General features: G+C 41.6%; 1 protein-coding gene across 5 annotated transcripts in view; it reads left to right on the top strand.

Annotated features, from left to right (window-relative positions):
- LOC119969562 (sodium/potassium-transporting ATPase subunit beta-1-interacting protein 3-like) overlaps positions 1–14,692 on the top strand; it is a 254,468-nt gene that overhangs the window by 154,492 nt on the left and 85,284 nt on the right. The window lies entirely within an intron of this gene.

Genomic DNA, 14,692 nt, shown 5'->3' with positions numbered 1-14,692 from the left:
GGGCCACCTCACAAGATCTAACGCTGGGCAAGATCCAGATTACATATTCAAGTGAGCATTTAGGCTCACTTTAATATGTCGATGTCGGGTTCTCCTGAGGCCCGGGATTGAACACCCATGCCTGGGAGACCTCGCCATGGTGGTGTTTAGAACTGGTCCACACAAATGTGGACCAGGTGTAATAAGACCAGGGTGAGGGTCTCCCAGGCTATCGGAAGAACCCAGGTGGTTGGGCTCTGGACAGGCTGGTACCCAGGCACTCCCACTGCCATGTGGGTACCTTGGCACTGCCAGCCTGGCACCTCCAGGCTGGTGGGGAACTGCTGGGGTGCCAGGCTGGCACTGCCAGGGATTGGACCTGGGGATTCCCTGTCCTTTTGCGGTGGGGTGAGGTGGGGTGGGACTCGAGGACCCCCTAACAGGTAAGTTGCAGCGTTGTTTGGTGTCCTGAGGGTGCAGTGGGGGGTGATGGGGGGATTGCGGGTCCATAGATCAGGGAGATTGGGGATGACATTTTAAAATGATGTCCCGATCCATTCCTGTGCAGGAAATGAAGGTAAGCACAGTCTCAGCGGGGCATTCCCCGCCGAGGCACAAAAAAGAGTCCCATTTGATAGCGGGGTCGTCCTCGGCACTGCAGGCTCCGAGAAACATCCCCCCGCTAAACATGTCCAAAACGGGACTCTTTTTTTCCTGTTAAATGATGTCCAGGACTTTTGTTCTTGTCAATGCCATTCCTGCTTTGACTGAGAAAAAATGTTCAACTGTAGTTTGTAATGTGCAGTATTTGTTCCTGTTTCTTTCAAAAGTATAACGTACTTTCTAGTTATGAAATATTTATCAATATTGTATGGGCTGCATTTTCACTTCCAAGTTAGGTCCACCATATTCGGGGGAAATTTTCTGATTCCACAAACCTGACAGTGAGAATGTCCTGGCAGACAGGTGCTAACTAAAGTTGGGCTCGCCTCTCCTGGAATCAGTGCAGTAGTAGCCACAGGGGCTGCTGGGAGCCGAGGCGGGCTGTTTAAACAATCTGCTCGAGGGTGCTCTTAGACTTTGTCCCAGTTGTAATAAAAACAATAGCATAAAAAACAGCTCTGTAGCCCCCCATCCCACACACCCTCTCACCACCATCCTCACACACCCCATCCTCCATCCATGCCACCTCAAGCCTCGGACCGACCCTCCATGGTCTCTCCTACCCACTATGCCAACCGAGCCTCTTGCCCCACCAGAGGTGGGACTTCTGACACATACCAACCTGACTACCCCCAATCCAGCTACCCACTCACCTACCTCAACCACCTAAACCCCAAAATCCCTGCCACCTGTTGTGCTCTGTGGTTCCCCTGTTCATGAAGATACGCACATAATATATGCATATGTGTTCATCAAGAACAATTATTTATTATTAAACACATGGGCAGGTAACCAACAGATCTATGTACTAACAAAGTTATTCAAGCTCCTGGAGTAAGTGTGACCGACCGTCCTACTGTCCATCCTGCTACCAATTTCCAGTTACGTCAGTCACATGATGCATGTCTGCTGCCACCCACTGGCTGGAGGTCATACCTGCGATTACATGCACCGATGAACAGCTTTATACATTTATACAGTTATATACATTTATACACAGATATCACCGTACCACCCTATCCAGCTGCCACCCTGTCAATCTGCCTCCCTACGCACCTGCGAACCCAACAGCCACTATAATCAGTTGCCACTCTACTCACCAACCACCCTACCCACTTACCTCACCCACCCTACCCTGTCCCAAAGCTTTTCAGTGTGTTAGTGAACTCTTTACCAGAAAACGGCAGCTAGTGCCATTAAAAGGGGGCATGGCTTGTCTCCTCCCCCCACCCCCTTGGTAATTTAGCCAGTGGCCAATCCACCTAACCTGAACATCTTTGGACTGTGGGAGGAAACTGGAGCACCCGGAGGAAACCCACGGGAAGATGTTCAAACTCCATACAGTCACCCAAGGCTGAAATTGAACCCGGGTCCCTGGGGCTGTGAGGCAGCAGTGCTAACCACTGTGCCACCGTGCTGCCCATCATTCTGGAGGTTGGAACAATTTCCAAAAATGACATTCTGCATTGATTAAAGCACCATATCAAATCGAAACACTTAAAATCCTATGAATTATTCTGTCGGTAAATACCAGTCATACTGCACATTTGTAAATTGTTTTTTGACACAGGCAGAATAATTTCACAGCAGCTGGTTTGCTGTCAATTGAACACCTGGTTTGAGACTATCTCAAGCAGGAAGCCTTGCAAAGCCTGGGTCTTGCGTTTTGCAGGATGCTGGGACTTTGTGACACTACTGCTCAGTTTCCAGTGTTGGGAAACAATTGACTTTCTCAGCTGGTCTGTTCTACCAGTATAAATTTTCCTGGATTTTAAAATCTCAGGTTGCAAGCCTTCATTTGCTTTTAAAGCTACTTATCTCCAGCAACTGCTTTAAGTGAACACTAAATGCAAAGATTGAAATGATCATGTATGCTTGGCACCCCTCAATGGAAACTGATTATGCTTAGAAAGTTAAACTGTATGGCATGGTAAGAGTTGACGTTCATTTTTATTTATATATTTTAAAATCAAAAGGATAATATTTGTTGACGTATGTGAAACAAAAGGAAAGGCAAATGTTTACCTCATTTGCATCATAGTAATGATTAATGGTGATGTAATATTTGTGGCACAGTAAAGGTTAATGTTTATCACTAATCATAGGTTTAAAAGATAAGGTTAAATGTGTGCATTAAATTGTCATTTGAAGGCAGAACAAAAATAATAATCTATATAACACGCTATCAGACCAGAAATTAATGTGAGATATTAGTGGGCGAACATGAAAATGCTCATTTAAATTTCTCTGTCTGTCGTTCTAACTTCCATTTCTTTAAAAGGTTTTCTGTTTTTTTCTGTTAACATTGACAACCATAATTTGTAGGCTTTTATAAGTTTGAAAAAAAAACTATAATAATGCAACCAACCGGTTTTAAGATATCATTATTGATGGAACTTGACTAGACTAATTTTAACATAAGAATGTGGAGGTAAGCTAGGAAAAATGTACTTGGGTGTCATGGAATGATGGCTAAAGTACCAAAATAATTGAGGAGCAAATCAGTTCAGAGCAGAACTCAGGAGCCAAGGGAAATTTCTTCAAAGTACAGACGCAGATTGTAACACACATATTTTCTCTTTGCTGTTCTCACTCCATATGAAGTCGCTAAGATATCAAAATCGTCCATCTGTTCAATAATTATCCGAAGACACAGACAGATGCCCTCTTATACCTAATTATTCATCATATTTCTTGCCAGCTGCTCAGACCAAATAAGTTTTGTTAATAATTCAAGGATATATGATGTTACAACTGGCTGTCATGAAATAATACGTTCTGAACAGATTTTGAGCAAAATGTATTGATTGGACATTGTTTTGAGTAAAGCGGTAGTATTTTATATGCCTGTGTGGGAAATGAAAATCCAATAAGGAAACGTGGTCCAAGACAAAACTGAATGTGGAATTGCCTGTGAACAAGGTTTCGCAGTAATCACTGTTTTAAAAAAAACTCACACAAGTTAGTTTAATTAAAATCCATTTTCACTTTGAGCATTACAAGTAATAAACTCTACAGTGTACCTTTCATGAATCTGTATTTACTGAAGCCACATCACTAACTACTGCATTGTTTTTCGACATCAACCCAATCTTAGCTCACATACAAAGCTAAACAGAGCACGCACCCCAGACATGAAAACGCTATTTATCATTCCAATGAGTGAGCCTGATATAATAGTTTGTGAGTGAAGAAGTCATAAGTGAGATATAAGCTCATGCACCCAAGAGAGAAGAGAGACTTAATTCTCCAAAGTCGTATATGCCAAATGTAAAAATGTATCTATACAAGCTGGTGGAGAGTGTACAGTATTTCATAAGCTGCTTTTAAGTTTATGGAAACAGTAAAATAACAAAACAGTTAAGCTTCCACCTAAGTTGGATGGACAGCCTTAACCAAGCAGACGTGTGCAGGATGCTGAGAAAGTGCCTGTATTGTTGCCTAGCAGCAGTCTTGTGTCCAACACAAATAATTCTCTTCCCCCACAAAATAGATTTATTTTGACTGTAGTCCTTTTTTCCTTTGTGTTGTAAACACAATGCATGTTAGTGAACAGCTCATTTATCCCAGTTTATCTTCACCATCACTGCTTTATTGTATATTGCCTGCCATGCTGTAAACCCTTCACCAAATCAAACTAATAAAACTACGGATCTGAGCCTCCAACATAAAATGTCCCATTCCTCTAAATCAACATTAATCGGAATTATTTATCATCAAAACATTTCTTGCTCCTGTCATTCCTGTCATTCCTGTCTGATGAAGTGTAAAGTTTTACTTCTTCATAGCTAGGTCCTGTTGCTGATACATTTCACCGATACGTGCATTTTGTTTTTTGATGTCATGCTTGTTGGTTGGAGAATGTAAGTGGGATGTTGACAACTATTTTTTTCTTGTGGTTCTATGACAGAGCAGAAAATTGACACTTAAACTGGAAAGATCTCTCTTCTCCTGACATTATCTGATCAGTTGCTATGTGTTTTTTAAAGACATATTTGAGATCATTACAAAATTAATTCATGTTTCTAGCCTATACCAAATGCATTCTCATGTTATGTTATCATTCATTGGTTCCTAATCCCAAAAATAAACTACAATATTTTACGTGATGAATGATGGAGAAAGTCATGCACAACGTCTTATTATTTTGGGACATATTGCTGTCTTAGTCCTTCAAAGTGCAAATATTGTAAAGATTGCACATATCTAGCTGTCCAGTCCCACATTTCATGATATTTGAATTCCTGATACTGGATTATTTTGTTGTGATTTTTCCCTGGTGGATTATTTTAATTAATTAATTTATTTTAAAAAATAAATTCAGAGTACCCAATTTTTGTTTTCCCAATTAAGGGGCAACTTAGTGTGGCCAATTCACCTACCCTGCATATCTTTTTTGGGGTGGGGGTCAGACCCATGCAGATATGGGGACAGCGTGCAAACTCCATGCGGACAGTGACCCGGGGCCGGGATCAGACCCGGATCCTCGGCGCCGTGAGGCAGCAGTGCTAACCACCGCACCTTATTTTAATTTATTTTTTAGTAAGTTAGTTACCATATTCCCATATAGTGTTATTGCTTTTCTGATGATTTTTATTAATGGGCTAATGTTTGTGTGCACATCAATGTGGCAGGAGTGCATTAAACATTTGCCCATGAGCTTTGCAGTTTGGAAGTTTTATCCTATCTTTCTAATATTCTGATACTTTACTAATATAACCCACGTTTTCTTGCTTCTTCACCCGAATTCTGAAATTATTAGTTTCTCCATGATTTCTTTTCATCTTTTTTGTTGCTGTCCGTCAACTTCTCTTTCCTGTTAATAGTTCTTGATGATTTTTTCTGATCCACTTCTGTTTTGCATTTGCTTTTATCCCCTTTATGTTGTTTTATATTTCATCCTTTCCATATCTTCCTTTGCCGGCTCCATTTGTGGATGTTGTATTTTCTATTATTAATTGAAACCTTTTTAATACTTTGCATTATTATTTCTAATCCTTTTGTTATTCATTTCTTAATGTTCTTTGGCCAAGTCTGTCTTTTTTGTTTTCTCTGCTTCTCTCAATCCATAATGCCATCATTAAATTTCCTCAGTCTGTCTATAAGATATTTTATTGCGCCAGCAGACTCAACAGGGTTATTAAAATAAATGGTGTGAGGGGAGATTCGAGAGCAACATAATAAGTGTTTAAGGAAGGAAGCACAGACCCAGAGAATGATTGCAGCTGCACTGCAGACAAGAAATGTGCTTTTGTTTCATATTAAATGCCAATTGAGTTTTTGCATGAGATCACAGACTAATCTAATCACTGTGGCTTTTTTTTAAACTTCAATTGGGAGCTTTTGTTTTTAACACCACCCTAGTTCAGTAGAAACCATGGGCAGGATTCTCTCAGCCCGGGGCCGGGCCGGAGAATCCCCGTGACCGGCGCGAATCACGCCACGCCGCCCCGATGCCGGCATGCGATTCTCTGCAGAGTGGGGAATCAGTGCCATTGGCGCTGGCGTGGTTGGTGCGCCGCCGGTCAGGGGCCACTCTATGCGGCCAGCCCACCGATTCTCAGCCCGGGATGGGCCGAACGGCCGACATGAAAACGCCGAGTCCCGCCGGCGCCGTCCACACCTGTTCTCAGGCGGCGGGACCTTTGCGTGGAAAGGTCGGGGGGCGGCCTGTGTGGTGGGAGGGCTGGACCGACCCCCGGGGGAACCTCTGATTTGGCCTGGCCCACGATCGGGGCCCACCGATCGGCGGGCTGGCCTCTCTGGCTGGGGGGGGGGGGGTCTTGAGATCGGGGCGCCGTTTTAAAATGAAGTCCCGATCTCGAGGACCCCCCCCCCCCCCAATGCTCCCCAACACACCTATAAAGGGGTCATTGATTCCCCCCCATACCCTAACTAATAAGGGCATGGCACCCGGGCTCCATCCCTGGCATGGGCAGTGCCACCTAGGCACCCTGGTAATGCCCCGGTGATATCTGAGGTACCTGCCCAGAGCTCAGCCACCTGGGGACCCCCGATTCCCTGGGAGATCCCCCCCCCCCCCAAGTGCCGCTCTGCCTGGTCCCCATTTATGGAGACCCATGCTAAACGGCACTCGCTGATTCTCCAAGGTGAAGGGATTCAATCCCAACACCATGGGTAGATCTGGCGAGTGCATATTAAAGTAAGATGAGCTACCCACTTTAATATGCAAATTTGCCAAATAGGTTAGATCTCGTGAGGTGAGCTATGAGATATTTATTTGGCTTTTTGCTTTTTTACTGCTTATGTTCCACTGAGTGCCACAAGGAATACTTGGACTTTCCCTTCTGCAGCTTCAATCCCCACCTTCACACTTGTCACCTTCCTGACTGCAAATCTCAGCAGTATTGGGGAGGCAGTGGCAGTAGTAATCCACCGTCCCAGGGAAATACTCTGTGGGACCCTGGTTCGAATCCCACTAAGGCAGATAGTGGAATTTGAATTCAATAAAAATCTAGTTTTAAAGGTCTAATGATATCCATGAAACCATTGTTGATTGTCATAAAAAACCCATTTGGTTCACTAATGTCCTTTAGGGAAGAAAATCTGTCATCCTTACCTGGTGTGGTCTGCATGTGACTCCAGACCCACAGCAATGTGGGTTCTCCTAGGGATGGGCAATAAATGCTGACCCAGCCAACGATCCCCACATCTCATGAATAAATAAATAAATAAATTACCTGCAATTAATTTCCACTGCTTCCGAGTGAGTTTCCAAATCGCAACATTGCTCAACCATCCCATTCTAGCTTGGGATGAATTTGATGACTCATGGTTTTTAGAACCTGTTGTTCACTTGCTGGGCCCTGATCCGCTGAACTCTTGGACACCATGCAGCCTTGTTGCTGAAAGTGGGAACAATATTTGTACCCAACAAAAAAATCAATCTTTTACAGTTTGATAGTTTGGTTCCTGATTAGGACAGGTTACTTCCAAAGTCTTAATCCTGAAAATGTTCCATTTCTACAGTAAGTACGAGAAGTTCGCCTTGTGATATCGAGATATGTGTCTGAAGGATGTATGATACCTTTGGAGCACCTTCACAATGTTACTTTGTAGAAGCTCTTGAATTGGGAGGAAATTTAAGCATCCAATAAATATAAAGCAATATCCCTTTTGCCTTGCAATGAATGGTCAATACCTTCAGGAACAACCTCAGTTTTCTTCTGTTTCAAAACGTAAACCCACATATAGTTGTGACTACAATGGCATCGGAGGATGTCACAATTCATTCTGGGTTACTCAGTTCTATAAAGGTTGGCCTACAGTTACTGTGACATTGCATTGCATTGCATTGATTGACCTGAAATCAGGAAAACCAGCAAAAATGATGGTAAAATTTTAAGTAAAAGTTGTACCAAGTATTAATTGCATTTCCACTGCCTTTAATGCTGGTTTAAAACATCACGTGGGAAGCCATCCTCGCACATAAAACCAGTCATGCCCTCAAACAAAGTAATAAACATAGCAAGTTTCCTCTGATTTGACTGTTTAGCAGCTCGAGGAACTTCTTCAATCAAGCTTGCTGTTTCTTATTGCAAAGGCACGCCTTAGAAGTTGTAAAATATCAAAGTAAATTTAACTTACAAAGGAGCTGACGAATGTACAGCAAATGAAGCTAATAAGTGGTTCGGTGTAGTTTTCTAAAGTCACTTCAGTGATTTCAAATCAGATTATTCACTGGTGGTTGATTAGACACTTATTAAAAATGGTGATTTTTCTGTTAAACCCATTTTCAATGATAATTAATCCGGGCCAGGTTACCGCTCTGAAATACATCAAGGAATATTTTTTAATGTAAAGAAAAATCAATTACATTCTACTACGCTGCGTGATTTATCTTATTTATGGAGGACTTTACATTGTGATTTTATAAGTGAGTTTGTGTGGAAACATGAACCATACCTTCACTTTGGAAAGCCTGTGCAATCTGCATCCAGATTGCTGATTGCCTCCAAGGTGGAACATCTACCCTTTCAACGGGAATGGCTTGATTCATGTTTCAAGAAGGGTTTCAAGAAGGAGATAGATCTATTTCTAAATTTTAAAAATGGGTTAAAGGGATATGGGGAACAGGTAGGGTGCGGATTTGAGACCAGGAGGAGATCAGCCATGATCAGATTGAATGGCAGAGCAGGCTCGAAGGGCTGAGTTGCCTACTTCTGCACCTAACTCCTATGTTGCATGAAAGCAAGGTTTTCTTTTAGCGTTATTCAAATTCCTGCTGAAAGCAGTAGCAGTGTAGCTCAGTTTATTCATTCTATGCAGCGTCTCATCAGTATGGAGAACCAGTTCCATTAACTAGGTAAGGTGGGGATGGTGAGGCGACAGGCCTGTTACATTAAAATGATGGGAGATTCAATTGTTTTGTCTCATTCTGGAAAACCTTTCTGCTTTCCTGTCTTCAAACACCACTTAATGGAATTGCTGACGACTATTATCTCACGAGGCACGAACCCTTGGAATAATTAAGGATTCTATAAGAAGAACAGGAACTATTTGAAGCAGCATCACATTAGTGGTATTGCACAGTATTAACATCTTCACCAATTACTGTTGCCTTGATCTCGCTGCTGGCGAGGGTGTGGAATTTGGTGGAGTGTTGCTTAATTCTGCTTGAAGTTCCAGCCAAAATGTTTTTTTCCTCTTATGATTGACATTAGAGGGAAGTTTCTTTATAACTGAAATGGGAAAGGGGATTAGTCAATTTTCCTCACGGAATGTAGAATATATTTTTATTTGAAGCCTAAAAGCAAATACATCCAAAGATAAATAAATGACCTTTGTCTAGTTAGAGATCGTGTGCGCATTGGGTTTACAGATCTAATGATGATGCCTGTGAAAACTGAATTTTTTTACATAAGGACAGGGGAGTGGGTTGTTAAACGTCACTATTGCTTGTTAATTAGTCTAAAAGGACAACCACTACACACTTAAACTACTTTATCATCAAGTGAAAGCTGTTCCAGCTTTGCTGTTCTCTGTCTTCAATGAAGACCCAGTAAAGTCCCATCTTTAACCCTTTTCGTAGATATTTTTGAATGTGGAGTTTTCCTAGCTATTAGACTGCTGGATTTAGTTTGCGATCAGTTTTCGCACATCAATGAATTGGGAATCCGCAATGTAAACATGGGTCTTGAGTAGGTTTTTTAAAAAAGCACTTGGGTGTCCTTGATAAAAAGACCTAGGCAGTAAATTTCCACATAACTATACCTTCAAAATTTATTAATGCTTGTAATTTAACCCCCTCCCCCACCCCCCCAATAAATTCATCCACATTTCCCAAAAAAACATTGGGAGTTTATTTGAAATGCTTCTGGAATGTATTTATTTTATCAGACCGTTGGAGTGCGCTATTATTTTTAATTCTATTGCAGCAGATTATCACACAGTTGGGAAGTGAAATTATTACTTACACCCATGGGATAAACTGTGCATAAGAATTGGGCTGTATCTCTCCCTGTGAAATATTGGCTGGAATTCTCCGGTCTTCGGGATTCACTTTTCCCGCTGGCAGCGCACCCTCGCCAGGGGGTTTTCCAGCAGCTTGGGGTAGTTTCAGTGGGAGGATAGAATCCCGACACCAGGGAAATGTGCACCGCTGGCAAACACGTGGCTGGGGAACTAGAGAATCCAGCCCATTGTCTGACTTCTGACCATTATATTTAAAAGATAAATAAGAACGGAAATCAGATTTGACAGGAAAACCACTGAACTATTTTCACAGCACTGCAAGTCTTACTGTTGGAGCAAAAAAAAAGTTTGCTTCATGCCCAAAACTTCAACTTTCATTTCCAATGTCAGCATTGTCCATACTACAAAATTAATATTGCCAGTTTTAAAGATTAGGGTAAGATTGGGCTTCTTAGCACCAAAAGCCCTGAATTTGACCTCTACAAATAGGCAATATTGCTATCAGTCCTTTATACAAATGACATACGCTAAGAATTATGAAGTGAGTCGGTTATAATGTAAAAATATTTGTGAAATATACTGAACAACAGATTGGATAGAGATTATTGCTATGTTGTGGCAGGAAATAAATAGGGGTAGATATATCCTTGTGAAGATTTAGGGTGGCCTTTTGGCTATCCATCTGATGGTCTTGATCAGAGGCTTGCTTTAATTTGAAGACAAGGCCTCATTAGCAAATGGTCTTGGACAACTGGCTCAGGGCAGTGTGTTAGCTTCAAGCTGCTGCAATGATACAACCAGCCTCTATCCCTGAAGAAAGTAGGTTCTTGGTGGGAGCAGTGGGAAGAGGTAATTATGATAATGGCCCAGAGTGTTTTTATGGAGTTCAGAGGAGTTGACACACAATCCAATTCTAATGGTTCAAACATTGCACATTTGTGTATCACATCTGTCTCCCACCTAATTCACACGGGAAGTCCTCTGGTATGTCAGAGAAGATAGGGCAGCCATAGTGACAGGAATGTAATAAATTACTCCCTACCATTTGCATGCTGCTACTGTACTATTACTGCTGAGTGAGAGGCCTCAAATTCTCCCCCATGGATTGTAATCTGAGGAGGAATTGTTAGTTTGACCTGTGACTAACTGGTGTGAGGAGTCATAACTGATGAATTTAAATGCAGATATAGAACACAATGTGGAAATTGCAGCAGAGAAAATAAAATTACAGTATTGAATTTCAAAAATTAATCTTGGCTGGTAGCAAAGGAAGACAAGACGAAGATTCACAATAGTGTAAGTTGTATACAGAATTCCCTATGTTTAATCAATACAGCCAAGTTTAATATGGTATCAGGCTATGCACACTTATTCTGCATATGTGCAACTCTTACTTCAATAAAAATGATATTGGTATAATTATGTTTGTTCGGTCTTGTTGCTGCAGCCTTCAGCTCAAAAACTGGTTGCCTTGTATATTGTTGGAAGTGTAAGTATGACAAGAGCACAGGGACATCTGGTACAATACCTAAAAGGATTGAGGAAGAAAGTGAGAAAGGATCGAAGAGCAAATGGAGTCAGCTAGAGTCAAATTGGTTAGTAAAATAAAGAGGGAAAGAAAATTTGAGTCATGAGGAAGAGGAAGGAAAATTAAGAAAAAATGTAACTCGATGTTTTTGAAATCTCTACCAACAATTGACTACCAGAAGGCATGAGACTGAACACTTCTAATGGGCTATTCTGGACCAGAGAGGTTGATTAACACTATATTAACTATATTGCTAAAAAAGGTACTTGCATTTGTAATCAGTAAACTTATCTTTGTATGGTAAGTTTAGAGGGTTATTAATGTGAACATCCAGTAAGTTCTTAAAACTAATGGAAGGCTAAGCATGAGATGTGATTTAGATAAAGCAAGCAATGGAGAGGCATAAAGTGCCTAACAAGCTCATCTTGATTGACAACTCATGTTGTATCTTTTAGTCACTTGAATTTGCTGGCTGATTTACACGTTTAAAACAGCATGCGTTTTTAACATGTTTTTTTCCAACAAGTTCTGGCCTCATTTTCCTCGAGCTTCTAATGTAGTTATGGCAAATGATCTGAAGAAATTGCATGGAAATTACTGGTATATGGCTGAGTGATCCAATGACTAGAATTTTTCCAGGTTTGGTCCCAGAGTTGTGCTGTACTAAATGATCTGAAATGGGGCACCACAGTCGGCCCCAGTGGTCCTGTGTTAGGAAATTGGCCATGGCCTCCACTCATGCTTGCAGTGCAGTGACCTCTGGAGCTGCATTTTTGTGGCTGGCGAAAGGATCAGCATAGTAGTTTGGACATGTTGACAATCACTGCCAAAAGTCTCATATGAACGTTGGCCTATTGGGTGACCATCACCTGCAGATAGGTATTTTACATCCCAGAACAGAGTCATCAGTTTAGAAAAGGATGGATAAAATTAGGAAAACAATACTCAGCCATTAACTTTTACATGAGACTGTTAACCTCATTTAAGTAAATATTTCTGAAGGAAATCCTAAATCATGTTTATTCACACCAATATATCCACTCTTGTTAATTGAATAGAATCTCTACAGTACAGAAGGAGGCCATTCAGCCCATCGAATCTGCACCGACCCTCTGAAAGAGTGCCCTAACCAGGCTCCTGCCCTATCCCTGCAAACCCATAACCCCACTTAACCCACACATCCCTAGACACTAAGGGGCAATTTAGCATGGCCAGTCCACCTAACCTGCACATCTTTGACTGTGGGAGGGAACCGGAGCACCCCGACGAAACCCACACAGCCAAAGGGACAAAGTGCAAACTCCACACAGACAGTTGCCCAAGTTTGGAATTGAACTTGGGTTTCACTAGAGGTGCTGTGAAACATCAATGGTAACCACAGTGCTACTGTGCCACCTTAATGACTTACTTACCATTGTTTGGACACTTCGCTTGACCAGATTACATATTTTATTATATTTGCAGCTCATATAACATTAGTTTCATTGTTTCAACATTCTTCCAAATTACAAAGTTAAAAATAATAATAATATGAAGCACTTTACATTTCAGACAATATTGAATTGCAATTTAAAGCATGTAACTGAAAATCCTTATTAATATTTCACTCTGAATACTCAATAAGCGAATCTCTCTTTTTAATATAGGAAACGAGTCAGTTGCTCAGCATGAACTGACTACAGTATCATTACTGAGGCAATGAGTGCGCTTGTTACAAAATGCTGTAGGACGTTTATGCAACACAGCTGACAGCAGTAACACAGTTAATGATGCCAGCTTTTGATTGAAAGATCTGTCCTCATCCCTGTGTGGTTGGTTGTTACAGGAATGCACGGTTATTGCCATTCATCTTCAGATTTTTTTTGTTAATTTTATTGTGTAAAGCTAAAAATTTGCATAATAAGCATCTATCTGGTCATTGTCGTTAATTACAGGAACACGGAACATATCCGAACTCAGTAACCAAATTGTCTTAAAATGGCTTTGAAGTTCTCCAAATGAATATTAATAATATTACCAGCTGATTAACATTTTGAAGAATCCGTTTATGTATGGATTATTAATCCCTTTAGCTATTTTCTGGTTCAAAGAACACATTTCACAGGCATTTGATAGTCTCTGAATTAAATGCTATGCCTGTGATCTAGGGGAAACTAACAAGAACTTTTGTGAAACTGGAAAATAAATCTCACTCATTAAGAGAAATAATGGAACATTTGGACCATGCTGCCATAGTAATTGGTTGGTAACAGTAGCTGTGGTTGCTTCATGCTTATAGTTTTTAATTTGCAGAGAGACATGAAAACGTAGAAAACAGGAGCCGGAGTCGGCCATTCGGCCCTTTGAATCCGTTCCTCCATTCAATAAGATCATAGCCAATCCTCTAGCTCGACACCATACACTCTCACTCCCCCCGCACTCCAAGGCACCTCTAGAGTCTAGACATTTATCTGTTTCCTCTTAAAGTGGACGAGATCTTCCAGCTGTTCACCCCAGCATGATTTTCTGACCCCACCGATGGCGCACCCCTGCCGCAGGTTTTGCCGTGGTATGGGGTGGATTCAATGAGAAATAGCATTGACAGTGGCAGGACCAGAAGGTCCCACTGCCAGCCAATGGCCAGCCGCCTCCGGCCGGTGAGAAATACCAAAGACTCTTGCCCAATATATTCAATGATTTGACCTTCACTGTTTTCTGTGGTGGAGAATTCTATAATTTCACCGCCCTCTGAGTGAAGAATTTCTCATAATTTCAGTCCTAAATGGCCTACCCTGTCTCCTGACACTGTGACCTCTTGTTTTAGCCGCCCCCCTTCCCGCCCGCAACCAGAGGAAACAACAACAACATAATAATAATCTTTATTGTCGTAAGTAGGCTTACATTAACACTGCAATGCAGTTACTGTGAAAATCCCCTAGTCGCCACATTCCTGTGCCTGTTTGGGTACACTGATGGAGAATTCAGAATGTCCAGTTCACCTAGCAATCGCTTCTTTCGGGACTTGTGGGAAGAAATCAGAGCACCCGGAGGAAACCCACGCAGACACAGGGAGAACATGCAGACTCCGCACAGACAGTGACCCAAGCG

The sequence above is a fragment of the Scyliorhinus canicula genome, chromosome 7, assembly GCF_902713615.1.
Source record: "Scyliorhinus canicula chromosome 7, sScyCan1.1, whole genome shotgun sequence".
NCBI classification, from domain to species: domain Eukaryota; kingdom Metazoa; phylum Chordata; class Chondrichthyes; order Carcharhiniformes; family Scyliorhinidae; genus Scyliorhinus; species Scyliorhinus canicula.
This window is presented reverse-complemented; position numbering and strand designations above follow the sequence as displayed.